The sequence below is a fragment of the Chiloscyllium plagiosum genome, chromosome 4 (assembly GCF_004010195.1).
Source record: "Chiloscyllium plagiosum isolate BGI_BamShark_2017 chromosome 4, ASM401019v2, whole genome shotgun sequence".
NCBI classification, from domain to species: domain Eukaryota; kingdom Metazoa; phylum Chordata; class Chondrichthyes; order Orectolobiformes; family Hemiscylliidae; genus Chiloscyllium; species Chiloscyllium plagiosum.
Window position 1 is genome coordinate 33189148 of NC_057713.1, and position 25618 is coordinate 33214765.

General features: G+C 40.7%; 1 long non-coding RNA gene across 1 annotated transcript in view; it reads left to right on the forward strand.

Moving 5' to 3' along the window:
* Positions 1-10996: 10996 nt before the first annotated feature.
* Positions 10997-25618, forward strand: part of LOC122548930 — an 80452-nt gene continuing 65830 nt past the window's right edge. Inside the window, exon 1 of the long non-coding RNA XR_006311370.1 lies at positions 10997-11058. This is a non-coding gene — a long non-coding RNA (uncharacterized LOC122548930). The remainder of the gene's footprint in view (positions 11059-25618) is intronic.

The following is a 25618-nucleotide window of genomic DNA, read 5'->3' on the forward strand; positions in this document are numbered from 1 at the left end:
GGCCACCACACAGTTCTTGTATGGATGAAGTTCTGTCTTAACATCAAGAATACCTTGCACTGTTTTGTGTAGCACTTTCATCATGTTAAATGAGATAAATTGAACAACTTCCAGCATTTCCCCACTCTACCTAACAATGAGCTGGCAACTTACTAAAGATTAAAATAAAGGACTACTTGCATGCAAAACAGCATAAGCAGCCAATTGTATAGACAGAGCTAAGCAATTCCACAACAAAAGGATTGGAACTGAGTTCGGCAGTCCTGCCACATTCAATCGAGAATGATGTTGGACAACTGAACACTTGTTGGAGCAGGAGGCTCCATAGAAATCGCCATCTTGGGAGAGCCCAGCATATTCATGCAAAAAATGAGGTTGAAGCATTTGCAACAATCTTCAGCCAGTGATGCCAAGTGGATGATGCATCTCGGCCTCCTCCAGAGGTCACAAGCATCACAGATGTCAGTCTTTTGCCAATTTGATGCATTGCATGTGATATCAAGAAACAGGCACTAGATACTGCAAACGAGATGAGCTTTGAGAAAAAGCACAAGAAATCTAACTCAATCAATTACTGGCCAATCAGTCCACCCTTAATCATCAATAAAGTAACAGAATATGTAATCAACAGTGCTATCAAGCAATAATTGCTCAGCAATAATCTGTTCACTGACACCCAGTTTGGGTTCTGTCAGTGCTGCTCAGCTCCTGAGCTCATTACAGTCTTGATTCAAACATGGACAGAAGAGTTCAATTCAAGAGGTAAAGCAACAGGCTGCATTTGACCAACTGTGGCATCAAGATGCCTGAGCAAAACTGGAAACTGTAGGTACCAGGGGTAAACGGTCTGCTTTTGGAGTCATACCTAGCTCAGTGGAAGACGGTCGTGGTTATTGGAGGTCAGTCATCTCAGCCCTAGGATATCTCTGCAGGAGTTCCTCAGGATTGATCCTAGGCCTAACCATCTTCAGCTGCATCATCAATGACCTTCCTTCCATCATAAGGTGGGGATGTTCATTTTTGATGGCACAATGTTCAGTAGCATTTGTGATTCTTCAAAGAATGAAGCAGTCCATATGCAAATACAGCAAAATCTGGACAATGTTGAGATGTAGGCTGACAAATGGCTAGGAACATTTGTGCCAGGAAATGACCATCTCCAAGAAGGCAAAATTTAGCAATCATTCCTAGTCATTCAATGGTGTTACCATCAGTGAATATCCCTCAATCAACAACCTATGGCTGAACATTGACCAGAAACTGAGCTGAGCTAGTAATATGAATATTGTAGCTACAACAGGACTTCACAGGTTTGGAATGCTGCAGTCCATAATACACTTCCTAACTCCCCACAACTTATTCACCAAACATGATGCACAAGTCAAGAGTGTGATGAAATACTCCCGAGTTGCCTGGATGGGTGCCGCTCCAACAACACTCAAGAAGCTTGACACCATTCTGGACAAAGCAGCCTGCTTTATTGGCATCACATACACTCCTCCATTACCGATGCTCAGTAGCAGTGCCTACAAGATGCACTGCAGAAATTCAGGAGGCTCCTTAGTTAACATGCTAAAAATCTCTGACAACTTCCTTTGAGAAGGAGAATAGCAGAAGAAACATAGGAACACCATCTCCTGTAAGTTCGCTCCAATATATTCATGCATCCTGATTTGGAAATAGATTGCTGTTCCTTCAGTGTCACTCAGTCAACATCTTGGAATTCCCTCCATAAGAGCATTGTGGATGTAATACAGCACATGGACTGCAGTGGTTCAAGAAGGCAGCTCAGCAACACCTTCTCAAGGTAACCAAGTGTGGGCAATAAATGCTGGTCCAGCCAGTGATGGCCATATCCCACAATTGAATTTTAAAAAGTGGGCCTTCCCCCTCAGGACCTTGGGACCTGATATTCTGTCTGCTTAGAGCTGTTTGCCACAGAGAACCACATCTCTCACACTCGGTATCACTGTGGCTGATGCCATGGCTGTTGCCTGCTCTGCATCCTAAAAAGTATCAGGATGGAAGAATGATTCAATGACAAATCTAGGCATTGTTATGGAGGTTTGGGTAGAGTCACCATCCAATACTCAGCCCACATTGGCTGGGCTGCCATGAGATCAGAAAATTGCAACCTATGCAGGAAGAGGTTTTAAAGTGACCATTAATTGACCATTTAGTCCCTCATGTAGGTAATGCAGGAAGATTGCCCATGAGCATTCACATATACTTTGGGGTCTGAGACAGGGAAGTTTGGGTGTTGGCACCACCAAATTTTCCAGGCCTCCTGTCTCCTTTTTTGCCTTCTGTAGCTCCACAAGACTCCACCCAATAGTGCAAACAAGTAGAATTTCCTGCATTTCCTGTCAATGCATGCTCACACTCCACTGTTCATCTTACTTTCCTGTGAGAGCGCAGGTAATTGGATCTATGTCCACGAAAGGATCAGCCATGATCTTATTGAATGGCGGAGTAGTCTTGAAGGGCCGGATGGCCTATTCGTGCTCCTAGTTCTTATGTTTGTTGCTTTATGATCTGCTTTGGACTCATGGTTTAAGGTCGTCTCTTGTCTTCAGGAAATATCAAGCATTGTTGGCAGATTTCACTCAGTAGGTGGGTGTCCAGAGTTCAAAACTTGGTGCTCTGGCCTGTTACCTTGGAGGAACAGAAGGAGTTTTATGCTACAGCTGGACTGTGCTGTAACTGTTATCAGGTTCCACTTTCTAAACACCAGAAGTCTTTGAGTACAAGTTTGTAAAGCACTTAAAAAAACCCAGAAACTTTGCCAGGGACAGTACCCAGCTGACTGGAGTCCGGAAGTGGCACAATGTGCCCGGTTAGTGCACACATAGTCAAAATGTCAGCTGGGGAACGAGAATTTAAATATGTGATCCCTCAAGTCGAAGCTTTGCTTTGCTGCTGGTGATGAACTTTAGGGCAGGATATTAAGTTTCACATGAATGCAATGTGTTTGTGTGAGAGGGAGATAAGACCAACACAGGAAACAGCAATCCTTTCTCTTTCAGATAGTAAGCTAAATGTGACTTTTAACTCTTTGAACATCTCTGTTGCCTTTCTGCAGCAAGATTATCCTTTATTAAATTATGACTTAGTTTTCTGACAATTTACTGTTCGTTCTTAAGACTGTCAATATCAAGCAAATATGATTAAATTTTACACTCAGTTTGAGGGAGAGAGGAAAGAGTCTGAGACTTTTTCAAAAAGTTTGAAATAAGGCTGATTATGGGGTCATGAGCAGAGCTGGCAAATGTGAATAAGCAAATTAGATTAAAGGATAGGTCAAGAGAGATTCGATAGCAGACATTTAAGAGGATACTTCAGAATATACAGAATAGATATATTCCAATAGGTAAATAAGGTTAAGTTTCAGATCCACCATAAAGTGGTTAACTTGAAATATTAAAGATATTATTAAAATAAAAAAAATAATATATAATTGTGTAAAGATGTGTGGTGGGTCAGAAGATTGGACAGAATATTTTAAAAAAACCAAAACTTTGAAAAAAGGCAGAAGTTAAAGTATGAGAGAAAACTGGCTAGAAATATAAAAAATAGTGAGAGTTCATATAAATTTTTCAAGAAGAAAGAAGTTAACAAAATGAGTATTAGCCTCTGAAAAGTGAACCTGGTTATTAATAATGGAAAATCCAAAATGGCAGATAAATCAAACAGGTATTTTACTTCAATCCTCACTGCAGAGGATACACGTGACCTCTCAGCGACAGCAGGAAATGGGACAGGGGTAAACCACAATCATCACGGAAACAGGACTGAGTAAATTTGTTGGAGCTGTGGGCATTTTATTTCGAGAGAACGACAAGTGATGGCAGTGAAGGGGGCTGATGGTGAGCACTGCCAGCCTCAGGCTCTGTGTGGTCACCAGGTACCATTACTCAAAACCCCCCTTCTCCTTCCTGTCCCCAAAACCACCCCCCAGCATTACACCTTAATGAGATTCTATACCGTGTGAAAGACACAGTGGTGGTCACTACCTCCTGTAGTTCCCATGATCTCTGATGCTGCTCCACCTTACCTCCTACATCTTGAAACTGTTACCTGCACCCCCTCCTCTATCCCTCACTGCCATTGTCCTGTTCCTCCTTCAGAAATGCCTCTTCTTTCTCTCCCATGCTTTGAGCTTCCTCAGCCCTTTGGCAGTGACACCCCAGTAGCCCAAAAGGCCACCTTGCACCATCCTTAATGATGAATATACAGACACCCAGGACTAGGCGTCTGACTAACTTTGACGAGCAGATCCTTCATGTAACTGACCAGACCCCTGATCACTATCTTTGGAGCTCCCTGAGAAAGGATATGCGATTCCCCTGAGTATTTGAGATTCCCCCCTCTCCTGAGTTTACGTTAGCTCAGCAGGGCTTACTGTTTCTCATTTCCTGGACAGACCCTTTGACCTCAAGCAACCTAAGGTATGACAGAGTGTAGCCAAGCCCCTGGATTAATGGTACTGGGACCCCAGCCAGATAGCGGGTGAACTTTTGACTGGGCTGAGGACTGGTCCCAAACTAGACTCCAACATGGCCATTCGTGCACTTCACCTACACTTCTCTGAATGCCATAGGCAATTTAGAGTGGCCAATTCACCTAATCTGCAGGAGCTGTTCACTTTACATGTTGGATTATAAAGCAGTGTGTAGTGCTAAGGATGGTAAGGTTCTGCACCTTCAATTTTGTATTTTCAGCCAGGCAGATATTCGCTTTTACATGTTGCATCCTTATGTTCAACCGTATCAAAAATGTTTTGAAAATCCAAATATGCCACTTCAGCTGGTTTTCCCTCATCTATTCTCCCTCATGTCCTCATAGAACTCCAATGAACTTGACAATCACAATTTCCCTTTCATAAGTGCTTCCAGTTGTGGAAAACTCCAAATCGAGAGGCTGCAAATACAAGGGTAATTGCAAATAATTTAATAGGGAAATAAGAAAAAAATGCTTTATTCAGAGAGTGGTTGGATTATGGAACTTGTTACCACAAGAATTGGTTCAGTCAAATAGATTAGATACTTTCAACAGAAAATCTGATGAGTACTTGGGAGTAAAGACAATAAGTTATCCTGGGATGTATGGAAAATAAAGAACATGAAAGCATGGGAAGGGTTAAAGCATGAAGACCACTGGCAATCTGTGGTCTGTGGAAGGCAGGATGGGATAAGAATTGTGGAATGCTCTTACACCAATTAGCTGAGTAAGGTTAAGGCTGAAAGGTCACTATGGCGAGATGAGATAACACAAGTAATAAAGCAAGTTTCTCTGTTAAGTGTTATTATGACAGGATTGGGACCATAAATATTTGGGACATGACATTGAAATGTCTAATTAATAGTTAGTAGAGTCAGTTTGAGACAGGAGACTATTGTAATAGATGGAATAGCTAAATATCTATCATAACAGGTTAGTCTGGAATGGAAAAATCACTGTAGTAGAGTTAGCAATGAATATCTACGTGTAACATTAGAATAACATTAAGTAGAATGTACAACTAAAGAGATAATGGGAACTAACATCACTGGTTTATTGTGTAGCAAGTGTGAGGTACTTTGATTAATATAGTTGGACATGCTGATAAGCTAACAGAAACATGATAAAAAAAAATAAAAATCCATGGACCCTGAGGTTCATGGCATTCGAGAATCTGCTTTCTCAGTGTCACGGTTTTTTGTTTGAAAATAGAAAATCTACTTCTTGAAGAAATCACTGCGTCTCCTGGTGGTTCTCTATATTTTCTCCACAACAGATGCTGAACTGAAGTGGATAGAAAGGGAGAATCAAAAAGCAAAGACTTGCATTTAAATTACGCTTTTACTTTAGTCAGTGAATGTCTCATAGTGCTTTACAATCAATGAAATACTTTTGAAAATTATTCAGTGGTTTAATGTGGGAAACACAGCAGCAAGTTTGCAAAACAGCAAAATCTGAGTGTTCCAGTTCATTTACATCAATTGAACAAGCAGACAGGACCTTTGTGAAACATAGGTAAAAAACACACAACACAAGGTTATAGTCCAACAGGTTTATTTGGAAGCACTAGCTTTCAGAGCGTTGCTCCTTCATCAAGCGATTGTGGAGAATAAGATTGTAAGACACCGTATTTAGAGCAAAAGCTTGCAGTGTGATGTAACTGAAATTATATATTGGAAAAGACCCGAATGTTTGTTAAGTCTCTCATCTTTCAGTAAGGCCTTCAACAAGGTTCCCCAGGGGAGACTGGTTAGCAAGGTTAGATCTCATGGAGTGCAGGAAGAACTAGCCATTTGGATACAGAACTGGCTCAAAGGTAGAAGACAGAGGGTGGTGGTGAAGGGTTGTTTTTCAGATTGGAGGCTTGTGTCCAGTGGAGTTCCACAAGGATCAGAGCTGGGTCCATTGCTTTTCATCATTTATATAAATGATTTGGATGTGAGCATAAGAGGTATAGTTAGTAAGTTTGCAGATGACACCAAAATTAGAGGTATAGTGGATAGCGAAGAAGGTTAACTCAGATTACAATGGGATCTTGAAAAGATGGGCCAATGGGCTGAGAAGTGGCGGATGGAGTTTAATTTAGATAAATGTGAGGTGCTGCATTTTGGGAAAGCAAATCTTAGCAGGACTTAATGGTAAGGTCCTGGGGAGTGTTGCTGAACAAAGAGACCTTGGAGTGCAGGTTCATAGCTCCTTGAAAGTGGGTTCGCAGGTAGATAGGATAGTGAAGAAGGCGTTTGGTATGCTTTCTTTTATTGGTCAGAGTATTGAGTACAGGAGTTGGGAGGTCTGGTGGCAATTCTGGTCTCCTTTCAATCAGAAAGATGTTGTGAAACTCGAAAGGGTTCAAAAAAGATTTACACGGATGTTGCAAGGGTTGGAGGATTTGAGTTATCGGGAGAGGTTGAAAAGGCTGGGGCTGTTTTCCCTGGAGCGTCGGAGGCTGAGAGGTGACCTTATAGAGGTTTATAAAATCATGAGGGGCATGGAGAGGATAAATAGACAAAGTCTTTTCCCTGGGATTGGGGAGTCCAGAACTAGAGGGCATAGGTTTAGGGTGAGAATGGAAATATATAAAAGAGACCTAAGAGGCAACTTTTTCACACAGAGGGTGGTACGTGTATGGAAAGAGCAGCCAGAGGAAGTGGTGGAGGCTGGTACAATTGCAACATTTAAGAGGCGTCTGGATGAGTATATGAATAGGACGGGTTTGGAGGGATATGGGCCAGGTACTGGCAGGTGGGACTAGATTGGGTTGGGATATGTGGTCAGCATGGACGAGTAGGACTGAAGGGTCTGTTTCCGTGCTGTACATCTCTATGACTCTTTGAGTCTATGACTCTAATTGAGCCATGGTTGACACTGATGAGGGATGTGGAGTGCCAGCATTGTCACAGAAAAAAAAGCAAAATACTGCAGATGTTGGAGATCTGAAATTTAAAAAAAAAGGTGTTTGAGAAACTCAGCATGTCTGGCAGTATCTGTGGAAATGGAAACAGGATTAATGCTTTGAGGCCAATGACTCTGAGAACAGGAACGATGTTGCGCTGAACATAACACCAAATTAAACTAGTTTCGTCTGCCCACCCTTGGTCCATATCCCTCTATTCCTTGCATATTCATGCGCTTATCTAAAAATCCCTTAAATGCCCCTATTGTACCTTCTTCAGAACTCTTTGGATATTTGGATAAGTGGTCTATTTCTGTGGTTTCTCTCCTGTGTATGTAAGTTAGATGCTGGGAATCGAGAAAATCAATGAAATTGGTAACTCTGAAACAGATTTTTTAAGTTCAACACTGTGAGATGGGTTTCTGCCCATTTTGGACCTGAAAGTTTAATTTCGGAATGGGCTTTTAAAAAAAATTTGAAAACATATTCTGTTTTTAAAGTAAATTTTCAATGGGCATCGTGGGATTTCTACAATCCACTTTGATGGATGCAATCCCATGCTGATAACACACAATCTGACCATAAAAGGAAGCTCATTCATTTAGAAAGCAGGTGACTATGTGGAATGCTTGAAAAAGCCCTGAGCAACATGTAGTATGCACCAGCTTTTCATTTTTTTCATCTTAACAAGGACATTTGCCCTTTATCATCTCCATGCTGTTTTCTACAGAAGCCTGGTTCAGCAGTCCAAAATCTGTGCAAAGTAAAGAAAGCAGAAGAGAAAAAGAGGAGACTAAGGAAAGAATAAAATGCAAAAATTGCAAAGGTGGCAACAGAAGTGAACTGAAAATAAGTTGGAGCATTTTCTACAAGAAAGAGAAGGCTGAGGGGTGACCTGATAAAAGCCCTTAAAATTATGAAAGCCATTAACATAGAGATGTTTGTACTTGGTCCAAAACTCCAGAACATTGATCAAACATGATGCAGTCATTGATAAAATCCAATCAGCAATTCAACACCTTTGCTGAGAATAAATAAGAATGTGTTTCTCTCAAAGCTTTAAGTCTGACTGGAGTATGGTATTTTCCATAGGATGTTGTTTTTCTGTACTTTACAGTCAAACAATTTGTAGTAACGTCACCAGAAAGGCTACAAACTACACCCAAATCAAAAAATTGGACACAGTGAATAAAGAAGAATCCACTTCAATGACTGACCTTGAAAACAAACACAGGCAACTTGTTCTCAACCCCTTCAGTGCTGAGTAATTCATTTAGTTTCAAAAAAACTATTTTTATCTACCAGATCTTCAATGGTGGTGTTCATTGCAAGAAGGAAGATACACTGTTTGACCACAACAAGGATATGATTAACAAACTGTGACAGGGAAAGTGTGCAAGAAAAAAAACTGAGTAATATTTACAGAATGTTTGTGCTGAACTTAAAGCTTGTAATGCATTTATAGATTTTAAAGTAGTCTACACTTGTGTGTGATTCCTGCCTTTAACATGCCTTGTCTGTCGCACTTATTGTGTGATACTCTTAAAAAAAAGTGATAAAAGGCATTTTGGAACTCACACAGGATCCCTGTAAGAACCTAAATTACTGGAGCCATGACGACTGCTTCTTCTTAATTAACATTCAACAGCAATGCCAGTAGGCAGAATTTGCTACTGTCACTAGTAGTGGCGATCTTGGAGACAGGAAGAGCATGTAATTAAATGGAGGGGTGACACACATAAACCCTGTTGCTTTCCAGACTCCATTAAATAAAGTACAGAGCAGGAAGACCCATGTTCAACCTCTTCTGGCCCACCTCCACTTTATGACCACTGAAGAACTTCACCCTGCCATTACAGATGGCACATGGGCCTGTTCCCCATTATGCCTGAGCGTAACTGCGTGGGCCACTTGTCACCATTAGGGATGGGAACGCAGTGAGGATGGTTCCTTGCTCAAGGTGATCAGATCCTGACCCAGGGACTGGACATTGGGAAAGGGAGGGGAATTCCTGCTATGATTCATTCCCTTGCCCTTGCCTCTGAAATTGAAACTTTATTGCTGGAACAGCACAGCAGGTCAGGCAGCATCCAGGGAACAGGAGATTCGACGTTTCGGGCACAGGCCCTTCTTCAGGAATCTGATTCCTGAAGAAGGGCCTGTGCCCGAAACGTCGAATCTCCTGTTCCCTGGATGCTGCCTGACCTGCTGTGCTGTTCCAGCAATAAAGTTTCAACTTTGATCTCCAGCATCTGCAGACCTCACTTTCTCCTTGCCTCTGAAATGCCTGGTCCCCTCTCCCACCCACCACCAACCCGCAATAAAACATTCCCCCACCCAAATTACTTACCTGGAGGGATTTGAAAACAAAGAATTTTAAAACTGAGGAATTGCTAAACACCCAGCAATATACTGCATGAAAAGCAGGTGAGATTTGAATGCATTTGCTGAATGTTTAATTTGTCGCCCTAGGGGGTCAGTAATTTATGCTGACTACAAAATTAAGGAGACCTTCCCGGACACTCCCATCACATTTTCATTAGGCACAGCAGGAGTTCCTAAATATAGGCCAGCATCTTGGCTTGGAATTTTAAAGATGCTTTAACTTTGTTCATGTGTTACATAAAATTGTCTAAAGATTCAAGTTCCTCAGTATCTGGCCTCAAAGTTAAAGGTTTAAAGGCCTATACGTGAGCTGAAATGAGCCATGACAATGTTTATAACAATGCAAGTTTGTCCCACTGGAATGTACAGGGAAGGAAATGCTAAATATGCAATAATTACTAATTATTGGCTCGCTTATGAATTGGGCTGAATGTCAAATAAGGTGCCTCCCATTAACCCTGTGCACTCCAAAAACTTTTAACACTTTGGAGCAACAGTAAATATGATCCTGGGACTACTGCTGGATTGTGGCCAATGAGCTTTTGGAGCCATTGTGTCTACCACAGGTTGATATTTCTCTCCTGAGAAAACAGCACAGTCAGTGATACAGTGTGACTTCAGGAGATCTGTGCTAAGATTACAAAGGTAGTACAACCAGCATACGTTCTTTGTGCTTCTCATTGAGTCTAAAAATATAGGCCAATCGGAATCGTAGATTAGGAATTCAAAATATTTACATTGGAAATGGAAAGGGTACCAATAAATTATATTCCATTCAGAAATGAAGGATTAAAGTCCAGGATTCCATATATGATACTTATGTAAAGTATTTAGCATTCATAGGAAAATGATCAAGTGGGAAGCTTAAACCAAATATACAAAATATATAAAATATGCAGAAAGAGAGGTTGCAATTTTAAAAGAAAAATCAATTAAACAAAATCAGGAGAAACATATACTCTGCTTGTCAACAAGAGGTTAGTCAAGATGGGCATGTAGTATTCTCCTAAGTGACCACCTTGTCATATTTGTCACCTCTACCAAGCATATGGTGGGGAGGGTTGTTGAAAATATTTGCTGCCGCCAATCCTTTGTCTTGGACCTACCTAGTGAGTCGTAGTGGATAATACACCATAACAAGGGGTTAACCCTGACTGAGTGTTGCAGACTGGAACATTCCAAAGTCCAGGACTACGTGCTGAGGAACGTACTAAAGCTTGGGACAGCTGCCACCACGGCGCAGTGGGGAAAGACCACTGTCTGAGGTCGACCTGCTCAAGGTAAATGGGGGTCCATTCAGTTACTGGACCCTCCTAGTGCTTCAAATATATGTAACTTTTAATATTGTATGTGTAAGTAAAGTCTTTCGTCCTTTGTATAGAGTCAAAGTCCAATGTTTTGATAACTTACTTGATATGCAACTGTACAGAACCGAACTGCTTTTGTGACAATGTATATGTACAAAGACTTCTTATGAATAAAATATACTTTCGAAATTAAAAAAGGTAGCTAATACACGATTGAGTATTTATAGAAGAGGTGCTGTTCTTCGATAACTAGAAGTTTTATTGTATGATAGTGGGTGATGGTTAGCTCGATTGGCTAAATGGCTGACTTGCAATGCCAAGTGGGTGGGTTCAAATCCTGTACAGGCTCTGGTTACAATGAAGGTCCCTTCTTCTCAACCTCTCCCCCTTGCCTGGTACTGTCAGGTTAAACCACCACCAATTGTCTCTCTCTAACAAGAGAGCAGGACTATGATTAATTTACTTTTATTGCATGACAGCAATCACTATTACTATGTTTGATTAGGCAATATTACTAGGACATCAGAGAGCTTGTACTGATACATCTGCTCTCTTTGAAAGCTTTTGAGCATGCTTTGTCTCACACACAGACTATAAGACATCAGGTACCAAAGTAATATGGACATTAATCCCTTCAGAACCATTGCCTTATACAATAGGGCAGACCCATAAAGAGATAATCAAAATAAACGTGTGGTGGGAGTGAGAACAGACAAAGATTTATAGAATTAAATTGCCTCAGTTTTTAAAAAGCAACAGGATACACAGATTGCACAGCACCAGAGATGATCATAGAGGATGGAGTTTATTCAAGAGAAATGGTGCTAAAGAAATTGTTCAGACTAAAGTTAGATTAATCACACAAATCTGTCCTACATATGCCTCTATTTCAAATGGTTGACTTTTAGGGCATGACTGTCTGCTCCCAGAAGAGGTGCGAATTTAATTGGATTGGAGTCCAAAATCAGATTACCACTGTTAAGGCAAACTTTAGCAATTAAGTCCACCCTTCTCAAAGGTAGATAAACTCTCATTAACCTGTTCAGAGATGTTATTACACACATCAGGAGTAGATGGGACTTGAACCCAGCCCTCCTGGGTCAGAGGTAGTGACACTCCACTGTACCTCAAGAACTCCCCTCCACAAATGTAAGTTGATCTTCTCACCAGCAGGTATTGAGAACCACATTTACATGTATTTTTACCTCATTAATTGCACTACTCTCTAAAATTAGCTCAGCTTCCCAATTAACTTCAGCCCCATCGACATACAGGTATTTCAGATATAGTACTTGATCTTATGTAAGAGGCACACACCTGGCAATTAGCAATATACATAGAGAAGAGAAGGTCAGAGGCTAGGAAGACTGCAACAACTAACTCACCTCCTTATTCTCCAATGAAAGATACAAGTCAGAAACGTGATGGAACACAACTCACTTGCCAAGGTGGTACAGCTCCCACTCATCATTCAGGAAGCTTAACATGCAGGGCCAATCATCTCATTTGATTGGCATTTCACCCACCACCTGCAATATTCACTATGGACTGCAACAGCATTGTGTTCTATCTGCCAAGACTCCACTGACACATCTTATGAACTCTACCACCTTGAAGGACAAGGGCAGATGTATGGGAACACTACCACTTACACATTCCCCTCCAAGAATTGCAACATAGGGACAGGAGTCAGCCATTCAGCCCATCCAGCCTGTTCTGATATTTAATGAGATCATGTCTGGTCTGTAGCCTGACTTCATACATCTGCCTTTGGCTAATATCCATTAATATCTTAACACAGCACTCAGCTCTATGTCACCGCCATCTCCCTTGACTCCTCCACAATTGCTAATTTATCAGATTGTTTATACAGCATACTGGATGAGCAGAGATCACTTCAAATTAAATACTGGCCAGATTGAAGCTATCGATTTTGACCCCTGTTTCAATCTCTCTTCAATAGCTACAGTCTGAGATTAAGCCAGTCTATTTCTGATTTAGTAACACATTTGATCTTGAGTTGAGCTTCTGAACTCATTTTTGCTCCATTACTAAAAGCTTTTACCACGTCACCATTGCCTTACTTAACATAGACTCATTTCACCTGCTGCTGACTCTCATGTATATGCCTGTGCAGTCCTCTGAGCATGCCATTTCCAATGTATTCCTAGTTGGTCTCCCATATCTTACTCTATTTACGCTTGAGGATATTCAAAGCTCTGCTTTATCTTAAGTCACACTGCAGATTCGGTCCTGCTCGCTTCATTTACATCCTTGAGAACAAAAAAACAAGAATTTCCACAATATACATCAACACTGCCGCATTGAGATTCTGCAAATTTCTGGAAGGAGCACTGAGGAGACATCATGTAGCCGCAGAACTGTTGTTAAAAAAAAGGAAAGGCCTTCTTCTGACAAATAGTCTTGTTCCATTTCTCACCTGGGTTCCAAAAGCTATCACTGGACCTGAAAACTTCCAAAGGGTATGCTGAAACCAGGAATATGACAATTTCATATGATTTATGCAGTATTATGGACATGAGCAACATCGTAAAAATTGTGGCAATGGAGAAATTAACTTATCCAATTGCAAGCTGGTGGCAAACGGACCCTTCCAATAACAACATGGAGTTAAACAGACCCTTCCAATTCCATCACTAAGATAAACACACCCCTCCAATTAAAGAAATTGTGTCAAATAGACCATTCCAAAATAAACACTAGGAAACATATGCTTCCAGTTCCAGTGTTGGGTTAAATAGAGCAATCCAAATGTAACACTGTGGTAAATAATCAATCTCTTTCAAGGTAAATTTCAGAAAATAAACCCTTTATTGCAACAAGACTGAGGAAAATCAAACACGCAAAGCTGAGGGTTGACCTTTGGGAAAAAGAAAATGGAGAGCAAAGAAGGATACTAACTTAAACAAGTATAATCCATTGCCTGTTTTATTTTAAATCACCAGCAGATACTTATTATCTAGTCACAAGAACATAACAAATGGGAACAGGAGAAGGCCATTTTGCCCGTCAAGCTTGCCCACCTTTCTTCTAGATCATGGTCTGTCTGTCCCAGGCCTCAAGTTCTGTTTTGTGCCAGCTCCTCATAGCCCTCAACTCCCTGATAATTTCAGAAATCTACCTACCTCCATTTCAAATGGTGATCCCGCCTCCACACTTTCTGGGTTAGAGAATTCCAGATATTCACTCATAGGCTGAGGTTGCTTTCTTTGGAGCTGTGGAGCTTGACAGGGGATCTGATTGAGGTATATGGGGGGCATAGATGGGGTGGATAGGAAAGCACTTTTTTCATTCATAGAGGAGGCAATAATCAGGAGGCATAGACTTAGAATAGGATGTAAAAGGCTACGAAGAGAATTGAAGAGAAATATTTCCACTTAGATGTTGTTGGAGTCTAGAAATCACTGTCTGAAAGGGTGGTTGAATATATAACATATAAGTACCATTTAGATCTTCCCTTGTGTTTCCACTATGGGCCAAAAACTAGAAAATGGGATTAGTGCCGTCAGATCTTTGTTGACATAATGGGCCAAATGACCTCATCTTGTGCTGTAAATCTCTGAGTCTTTGGGTTTACATTCACTACCCTCTGTTTGAAGTAATTCCTTCTCGTCTGTTTTAAATGAGTGTACTCTTATTATGTAACTATGTTCCATAGATCCAGATTTTCCCACTAGTGGAAACAGTACTTCAACACTTACCCCATCAAGCCTCCTCAGAATCTTGTCTATTTCAATAATATCCCACTTCATTCTTCTAAACTCTAATGAATGAAGGCCTAATCTGTTTAGTCATTTTTGATAAATCAACACTTCCAGCCCAGGAATCAGCCTAGTGAATCAGCCTTTTGAAATGCATCCAATGTCATTACACTACTTGGAAATGATGACTTGTTTTACAAAGAATAGTTGAATGATTCCAACATTAAGGGGTTCAAGTTATAAATAAAAGCAAGTGAGGAGCAAGAGAAGAATGTAAAGGAGAACTTTTCTATTCAACATCAACATGTACGTATGTGATAAATAATATATATGTTATATATATAGTGAGAGAGAGAGCAAGAGAGTGAGAGACAGACAGACAAACTAAGCAACTTTAATGTCACAAAATGCCCTGGGCCAGGGAGAGATAGTTTATTCAAATAATATTAGAATTATGAGTGTTACCAGGAAAGGTATAATATAATTGGACAGTATAAATAGGTTTCAGATTGTTAAGTGGTACCTGAAACATCTTATATTCAGCATGCATATGGACAACTTCGTGGATCCCTCAGTTCTGCAGTCAGTTACAATTTATTTCCAGAAACTCTCCAAGCCCAACAAAATTTAGAAAAGACTTAAACTGATTTACCATGAAAAGTTTTCAAATACTGAAATTTGTAGATATATCCTTAGGTTCCTTTCTATACAATTTCTGAAATTTCCTTCTAACATTTGCAAGTCACAAAAATTCCAAAAATGATCTAAGCAAATTTTGTCTGCCACGTTTACTTCAGTCTGATCCAACGTGCTTATCATTTTGGCTGTCTTTCTTTTTGTCTCCTGTCTATCTTTTCTAAACCTCTCTTTTTGTTCTTTCCATCTCACAGCCACATGCTTCCTTACATCCTCACAAATCTCCCATCACTGAAAATATATTATCCTTAAATTCTCTGCAGGTTTGCTACAAACTAATCTCCCAATTATTATTCCCACCTCTAATATCCAGCAACACCATTCTTCCTTGAGCCACTAGCCCTTCTTCATTGCAGCTTCCTAAGCTTCCAATCCTCATATTCTTCTCCTGCTAAGTTATTATTTCTAATTCCTTCAAGGAAAGTGACCAAGGCAAAAACATTGGACAAACTCATAAAAGGTATTTTCACATTTCTATTAAGTTTTGAAAGATAAATAAATGTTCTTGGCTTATTAGTCATGCTACTTTAATTCTAGCCTCTTGAGCAACCCGATTTTTATTATTCTACTGTTGACAGCTGTGTCTTATTATGCTGAGGAACTAATCTCTGAGATCTCGCCTTAAATTTCTCAGTCTCTGATTCTTTCACCTCATTTAAGATGTTCCTCATAATCTATGTCTAACCAAATGTTTGGAGATCTGGCTGAATTTCTTATATGACTTAATGTCATGTTTTGTTTTATAATTCTCCCATGAAGCATCTTGGGATAATTTACTGAGTTAGAGACACTATGTAAATTATTGCTATTGTTTACAAACAGTTTCAAGGCTGAGCCGACCCAAAGTACATTCAACATCAGGTTATATTTGAAAGTATAAGCTATCGGAGTGCTGCTCCTTCATCAGGTAGCTGGTCGGGCAGGATTACAGGACACAGAATTTACTATAAATCCTGCTCCACCAGCTTCTGATGAAGGAGCAGTGCTCTGAGAGCTTATACAGGCCAACCTCCATTTCCGTGCGCGATTTCCGTAACCCATGATTTACCACGGACCGAACATATTACATAGAACGTTCCAGAACCAGGGACCAGGGGGCTGCCAGAAGGTAAATGTCCCATTTAAATGAATGGGTTTGCTCCTATCTGCGGTTTCGGGCTTCCCCAGTAGGTCTTGGGATGTATCCCCTGCGGGTATGGGGGACTATTGTACTTTCAAATAAACCTGCTGGACAATAACCTGGTGTTGCATGATTTTTATCTTTGTCCACCCTAGCCCAATACCGGCACCTCCACACCAAAGTACATTGGCAAACTTACAAGCAGTTGTGATAAATCATGGTGAAGTTATTTCATAGTGTGCTTGCGTAAAATATGTCTGAGTGTCATTAGACACTTTCATCACCCATGTCATCTGTTTGGAGAAATGCAATTGCACCCTGAATGAACTGGCTGAATAACCAGTCATGTGACCTCTACTTCTGTTGTATGTGTCTTTGTGCGCAGTCTGTAGCAGTCATTAACAGGCATCACTTGTAACACGGTGGCAGAGAATGGGTGGATTTTCAGAGCTGTAAGAACATAACGAGGAGCAGGAGTAGGCGTCTGCTCCTTTGAGCTTCCTCTGCCACTCAGTAAGATCGTGGTTGATCTTTTCGTGGACTCAGCTCCATTTATCCATATTTTCAACATATCCCTTAATTTCTTTATTTTTCAAAAAGTATCTATCTTAGCTTTAAAGGCGATTACTGAAGTAGCATCAACTGCTTCTCTGGTCAAGGGATTCCACAGATTAACAACCCTCTGGGTGAAGAAGTTCCTTCTCAGTTCAGTTCTAAACCTGCTCTTTCTAATCTTGAGGCCATGCCCTCTTGTCCTAGTCTCACCTACCTGTGGAAACATCCTATCTATTTCCAATTTATCGATTCCCTTCATAATTTTAAATGTTTGTATAAGATGCCCCCCCCCCCAATTCTTCTGAATTCTAATGAATATAATTCCAATCTACTCAGCCTTTCCTCATAAACCAAACCCCTTAACTCCGGAATCAACCTAGTGAACCTCCTCTGCACCCCCTACCAGTGCCAGTACATCCTTTCTTAAGCAAGGAGACCAAATCTGCACACAGTACTCCAGGTGTGGCTTCACCAGCACCTTGTACAGCTGTAACATTACCTCTCTGCTTTTAAACGCAACCCCTCTAGCAATGACAGACAAAATTCCATCTGCTTTCCTAATTACTTGTTGTACCTGCAGACAACCTTCTGCGATTCATGCACAAGGACACCTAGGTCCCTCTGCAAATCAGCATGCTGCAATGTTTTGCCATTCGAGTATTAATCTATTGTACTGTTACTCCCACCAAAATGTATGACTTCATATTTACTAACATAGTATTTCATCTGACAGACCTTTGTCCACTCACTCAATGTTCCTTTGCAAAGTTTCACAGTCCTCTGCGCACTTTGCTCTGCCACTCATCTTAGCGTCATCAGCAAATTTTGACATCATACACGTGGTGCGCAACTCCAAATCATCGATATAAATTGTAAATAATTGTGGTCCCAACACTGATCCCTGAGGCACACCATTAGTTACTGATTGTCAGTCCCTTTATGCCCACTCTTTGCTTTCTGTCAGTCAACCAATCCTCTTATCTAAGTTAATACTTTGCCCCGAACACCATGCTTCCTTATCTTATGCAGCAGCCTTCTGTGCAGCACCTTGTCAAAGGCCTTTTGGAAATCTAGTATACCACATCCACTGTTGCCCACCTTGCTGGAAATGTCTTCATAGTATTCCAAAAGATTTGTGAAGCATGACCTGCCCTTCATGAACCCATGCCACATCTGTACAATGGGACAATTTATTTCATTATGCCCTGCTATTTCTTCCTTGATAATAGACTCAAGCATCTTCCCCACTACATAGATTTAGCTCACTGGTCTATAATTCCTCAACTTTTGTCTACTTCCCTTTTTAAATAGTGGCACCACATCTGCTAGGACTACTCCAGAGTCCAGCGAATTTTGGAAAATTATCATCAGTCCACCTGCTTTTTCTTTTGCCATCTCTTTTAGTACCCTGGGATGCATTCCATCAGGGCCAAGAGACTTATCTATTACAGAAGAGTTAGTTATTACACTAACTCTTCTGTAATAATAATTGTTTCCAGGTCCTCACCTACCTTCATCTCTTTGTCATTTACTGGCATGTTATCAGTATCCGCCACTGTTAAGACTAATGCAAAGTATCTGTTCAATGCCTCAGCCATTTCATCATCTCCCATAGCTTACTGCCCCTTCTCATCCTCTAAAGGACCAACATTTACTTTAGCCACTCTTCTTCATTTTATGTATTAATAGAAACTTTTACTATCTGTCTTTATATTCTATGCTAGTTTTCTCTCATACTCTATCTTACTTTTCTTTATAGCTCTTTTTGTGACTTTCTGTTGACTTTTAGTGTGCCCAATCTTCCTGCTGTTTTTGGCCACTTTGTATGCCTTCTCTTTCACTTTGATAGCCTGCCTTATTTCCTTTGACACCCATGGCAGATTACCCTTCCTCTTACAGTCCTTCCTTCTCATCAGAATACACTTTTGCTGGGCACTTTGAAACATGTGTTTGAAGGTCCCCCACTGCTCGTCAACTGTTGCACCAAAAAGTCTCTGTTCCAGTCTACTTTAGGCAGGTCCTCCCTCATTCTGTCATAGTCCCCCTTATTCAAGCGCAGGACCCTGGTTTTGGATTTTATCTTCATGCTATCCAGCCTTATTTTAAATTCAACCATACTGTGATCGCTCATTCCAAGAGGATCCCTAACTGTGAGGTCATTAATTATTCCTGTCTCATTACACAGGACCAGATCTAGAATAGCTTGCTCCCTCGTTGGTTCCATTACATGCTGTTCAAGAAATCTATCACAGATACACTCAACGAACTGCTCCTCAAGGCTACCCTGACCGAGCTGGTTTGACCAATCTACATACAGATTAAGATTCCCCATGGTAATAGCTGTACCATTATTGCAGACATTAGTTATTTCCTTGTTTATTGCCCATCCCAATGTGATGTTATTATTTGGCAGCCTATAGACTACGCCTATCAGTGACTTTTTCTTCTTGGAATTCCTAATTTCCACTCCAAATGGATTTGACCTCATGCTTCATAGAACTGTATCATCTCTCAGCACCACCCTGATGTCATTCTTGAATATCAGAGCTATACCACCTCCCTTGCATTCCTGCCTGTCCTTCCAAATAGTCTGGTACCCCTGGATATTTCATTCTCAGTCATGACCATTCTGCAACCATATCTCCGTGACGGGTACCAAATCATATTCATTCATGATGATTTGTGCCATTAACTCATCAACCTTGTTACGAATGCTACGAGCATTCAGGTAAAGTGCCTTTATGCTAGCTTTCTTACCGTCATGATTCACAACTTCTCTAATATCTCCCGAGGTATCTTTCATTTTTACTTCTTTCATAGTCTGTCTTGAACTTAAACCCTCCTGCATACATGCTAACCTGCTGCTTACTTTTTCATTTATCACCATACTTTCTGTTGCTTTCCCTTTTCCTTCCCCTCCACTGACTCATAAGTTTAAAGTCTGAGTGACCACCCTATTTATCCTTTTCACAGGAACACTGGTTCCAGATCGGTTCAGGTGGAGACCGTCCCATCAGTGCAGATCCCACTGGTTCCAAAACTGAAGCCAATGCCCCATGAAATGGAAGTCCTTGTTTCCCACACCAGTCCCTTAGCTATGTGTTTTCTTGTCCCTAAGCCAATTTGCATGTGGCTCGGGCAGTAATCCAGAGATTATGACCCTGGAGGACCTGTTCCTTAATTTCATTCCTTGTGCTCGATAATCACCAAACTGGTCCTCCATCCAACCCTTGCCTATGTTGTCAGTCCCAACATGGACCACAACAACCAGATCATCCCCCTCCCGCTCCAGTATCCTCTCAAGGCGGTGAGAGATCTCCTGCACCCTGGCACCAGTCAGGCAACACACTCTACCGGACTCCCAATATAGCTTGCAAATGACATTATATGCTCCCCTAATTATAGAATTCCATATTGCTATCCCCTCTTGAATGGCCTTCTGCACCATGGTGCCATGGTCAGTTGGTTAATTCTCCCCACATCCCTTTTTCTCATCCACACAGGGAGCAAGAATCTCACACCTGTTGGATAAGGTCAAAAGCTGAGGCTCCTCTACTCATTGAGTCATAGAGTCATAGAGATTTACAGCATGGAAACAGACCCTTCAGTCCAACACGTCCATGCCGACCAGCTATCCTAATCCAATCTAGTCCCATCTGCCAGCATCCTTATCCCTCCAAACCCTTCCAATTCATATACTCATCCAAATACCTCTTAAATGTTGCAATTGTACCAGCCTCCACCATTTCGTCTGGCAGGTCATTCCATACACGTACTACCGTCTGTGTGAAAAAATTGCCCCATAGGTCTTTTTTATATCTTTCCCCTCTCACCCTAAACCTATGCCGTCTAGTTCTGGACTCCCTGACCCCAGGGAAAAGCCCAACAGTGGCCTAACCAATGTCCTGTACAGCTGTAACATGACCTCCCAACCCCTGTATCAATACTCTGACCAATAAAGGAAAGCATACCAAACGCCTTCTTCACTATCCTATCTACCTGTGACTCCACTTTCAAGGAACTATGAACCTGCACTCTAAGGTTTCTTTGTTCAGCAACACTCCCTAGGACCTTACCATTAAGTGTATAAGTCCTGGACTCAGGATGCCCCTATCTCCTGTAAGATTACTGAAAGAAACAGCAAGGAAGAAGTAAAGAAAAACAGGCCTGTTTGAATCACTGGATGCACATTTTCAATTCCCTGCTGTACTGGAAATGAAAGGAAATATGAGACAAAATTGGAGTCTTTACATTTTTGCTGACAAAACAATAACATAGTTACAAAAAACTTGAACCATTGAGGTCCTGTTATTGGTGCTGGGGAAAAGATTCTACAAGCTACACTGCAATTTAGATCTAATCCTCCTGAACCTGATTTTAGCATTATCTGTGTCTGGTAAATGTACAACATTAAAGCTCAAAGGGAGAAAGATATTATTGACCAGTTTGTGACTTGGGTGATACATCTAGCTTAATTCTGTAAACTTTGGCAAGTGAAAGGTAATGTCATGAGAGAAATGATTGTCCTAGATATACAAGGTCTGATTGTGAGAGTTCTTTTGCTGAAAGAAGAGAAACTTATGTTCAAGAAAGCTATCAACATGTGCAAAAGGGTTATGTTTGTGAATAATCAGCTACAGTGCATTCTGGAAGAACAGTGAGGCATTGCATTATGCTGAGATACATTCCGGACTCTCTCAAAATGGTGGCACAATTGGTGGTTCTAACGCAAATGTTGGTGAAGCAGAGAGGAGGAGTGAAGGCATTGGTGTTGTTGGTGAGCTGGCTCCGGTCAGGACTCATGGAGGAGGAATGAAGATAGACTCTCTTTCAGTTTTTTTTTAATTCTTAAAATATTTAAAATGGCAATAGATTGTGGTGATGGTTGAAGCTTTTCATTGTATTTTATTGTATTATTCACTGTAAAATACAAGTGATAATAAATTATTCAATTCAGTTCAGTAATGACAGTAACATATTGGAAAAAAGCAAGAAACATTTGTAGCAAAATGTTCAATGCTGGAAGGCAGGGTATAAATATTACGCAGGACATCATATAAAAGAAAATTAAACATGTCCAGCATGAGGAAGACACAGCTCTGATCTGGGTAAATCACCACAAGTTACCTTTAACTGGGCTACTTATTAAGAAATCTCACAGATAATCAAGTTTAAATTTACTAAGTATAGTAACCGAAATAAGATCCCTGAAGTAAGCAAATTAAGCCTCACAACTTAACTTGACTATTACCCAATTAATGGTGGCATTTAGCCATAATTCTACCAACAGTATCTGTCTCTGGATGAGTCCAAGATATGATCTTTGTGCAGTGTTGTTCTTCAAAGTTCTGCTGCTGAATTATTCAGGTGTTGTATCCTTGTATAGTTTTCTCTCTTTCAAGTTTGATGTGACATTATTGATGATTCTTTAGATTCTTTCATTCCAACAATGATTGCACATTTGGACAACTCAAGTCTGTAACTTGCCTTATCAGGTACAGTTCCTCTGTACCTTGTTACATTTGGTATTAGCTGTCTGAAGCAGCCTGTCCTGCAATTAGTACATTTGCTTCAGGCAGGCATTACCTCTGCAGGCATTCTTAATTGCCCACTTGTCAAGAGGCAACAACTTATCAAGCAGTGTTACCTCCTCTCTCCCTGGAAACAGCTTGTTTATGTCGCTTTGACTCCTTTTCTCCAGAGATGGTTAATAAGCATGTTGTTTTTAATTCCTTGATAGCAGTTTCTCCTTGTCCTTTTCATTCTCAGAAAACACTTTATTCCAGAAACAGTTCTTGCTGATTCTTTCAATCCATGAAGTTGTTAAAGTTCTGAAGTTTATATTGTCACAGCTCCAACTGAATCAGTTTCCAAGCAAGGGATGAGCTAGAAAGAATCAAAATAAGCCTTTAAAAATGTCTACTGGAGAAATGGGAGTTCTGATGATTTATACAATCTACACCATAAAACAGGGTGGCAACGTCAAGTCTAAAGGTGATGTGTAATTTCTGACTTTTGGAAAAATTGCTCCTGAAGGGGAACATCAAGTAAATGTGAAATATCACATAGATATTGGCTCCTTATGCTTTGCAGATATTTGTGTCAGCATTTTAACAAAATAAATTGGATTTGAATATAGGACGAATGGTTAGGAAGTTTGCAGATGACACCAAAACTGGTGGTGCTGTGGACAGTAAAGAAAGTTATCTCAGGATGCAACAGGATTTGATCAGTTGGGGCTAAGGATTGGCAGATGGAGTTTTATTTAGATAAATGTGAGTTGTTGTATTTTGGTAAGGCAAATCTGCATAGGACTTAGACACTTAATGGTAGGGTCCTAAAGAGTGTTGCTGAAGAAAAAGACCTTTGGGTGCAGGTTTATAGTTCCTTGAAGTGAAGTGAAGAAGACATTTGGTACACTTGCCTTTATTGGTCAGTGCATTGAAAATAGGAGCTGGAATGTCATGTTACAGCTCTACATTGGTTAGGCGACTTTTGGAATCTTGCGCACAATTCTGGGCTCCCTGCTGTAGGAAATATGTTGTTGAATCTGAAAGGGTGCCGAAAAGATTTACAAGGCTGTTGCCTGAGTTGGAGGGTTTGAACTGCAGGGACAGGCAGAACAAGCTGAGTCTGTTTTCTCTGGAGCGTTAGAGGTTGAAGGATGACCTTATAAAGTTTATAAAATCATGAGGGGCATGAATAGGGTGAATTGTCAAAGTCTTTTTCCCAGAATAGGGGTGTCCAAAACTAGAGGGCTTAGGGTTAAGGTGAGAGGGCAAAGATTTAAAAGGGACCTAAGGGGTAGTGCGTGTATGGATTGTGCTGCAAGAAGAAGTGGTGGAGGCTGGTACAATTACATTTAAAAGACATCTGGATAGATACATGAATGTGAATGGTTTACAGGGATATGGGCCAAATGCTGGCAACTAGATTGATTGAGGATATCTGGTCAGCATGGATGAGCTGGACCAAACAGTCTGTTTCCAATCTGTACAGATCTACGATTACCTGTCTGGGAGAGACAAAGTGACAGTCTAACTACAAACGATTCAAAGCATCTTCCTCAACCGTTTCTACCTGCTTCGAAACAACTGCAAAGGTGTTTATTTTGTTTGCGTGATATCATCTGGTTGTGACATGCATACCATGGAAGCAGATCTGCATTGCTAATCTGCTGTCAAGAGCTTCACTCCCTTTGAAGAAAGTTGAGGATGTTAAGGCAGTGTGTGAAACCTTTCAGATTCAATAAAACGTAATAATAGCTCAACAGGTCTGGAGGTCACGAACTCATTTGAGACACTGAATCTGAAAGCGACGTATCTTGCTCAAATCATGTAAATGACGCAGAATGTAAATTTCAAGTGCTACAGAAATAGTGATGAAAGGATGATCTTTCAAAGAACATGCACTTAGAGGTACAAGGGAGTGTTGGGCATACAGAGATGAAGTGATTACCCAAGATGATACCTTGCAGAAAGGAGAGATGATCATCATTCCTAAGGAGACATAAAGCGACCAGGAAACAGATGTAAAAGTGTACACATTCAAGCCATCTTGCAGCTTATTCTACTCTGAGGAAGGCAAGGAAAGTGCTCTACTAGCCAAAATTTGAACAATGAGATCAAGGATCACATCAAATACCATATGAAGCAAGCTAAAGAGCTACTTGAAGCTGGCAGTAGACCTCATCTATCTATTTAGAACTGATTGTCTTCTCAACGTTGACTACTATTCTGGTATCTTGTTGTTGAATCAATCCGGATGGAATTTCAAACTTTTTGATAAGTGACAATTGCCTTCAAGTCACAAGTGAAGAATTCAGCTGATTCATCAAGCAGTTGGAAATTCAATACTATACATCATCGCATGCATATACTATTTCCCGTCAAATGGAAAGGCTGAGGTGACAATAAAAATCAACAAAGGGATCATGAAGAATTGAGCATATCCAGCACAGACTTATACAAGGCATTTCTTGAGTAATGAAATACACCTATTGAAAGCATGGAACGTAGTCCAATCCAAAGGCTAATGTCACACTGCATTCAAGCAGCTTTTATAATAGTAAAATACATTACTGAACTTCTCAATAAAAAATAAAGTAGCAAGAGGTGTGAGTGACAAAGTCAAGGTGAAACAATAGAAAACAAAATTTCACTTTGATAAAATTGCTGAGAAATTGCCTGAGCTGAATAGTCAGAGTGCAAATATTCTATGATTACAATAAAAGCCACGATGTGGAGATAGAACATAGAACATAGAAGAATACAGCGCAGTACAGGCCCTTCGGCCCTCGATGTTGCGCCAATCCAAGCCCACCTAACCTACACTAGCCCACTATCCTCCATATGCCTATCCAATGCCCGCTTAAATGCCCATAATGAGGGAGAGTCCACCACGGCTACTGGCAGGGCATTCCATGAACTCACAACTCGTT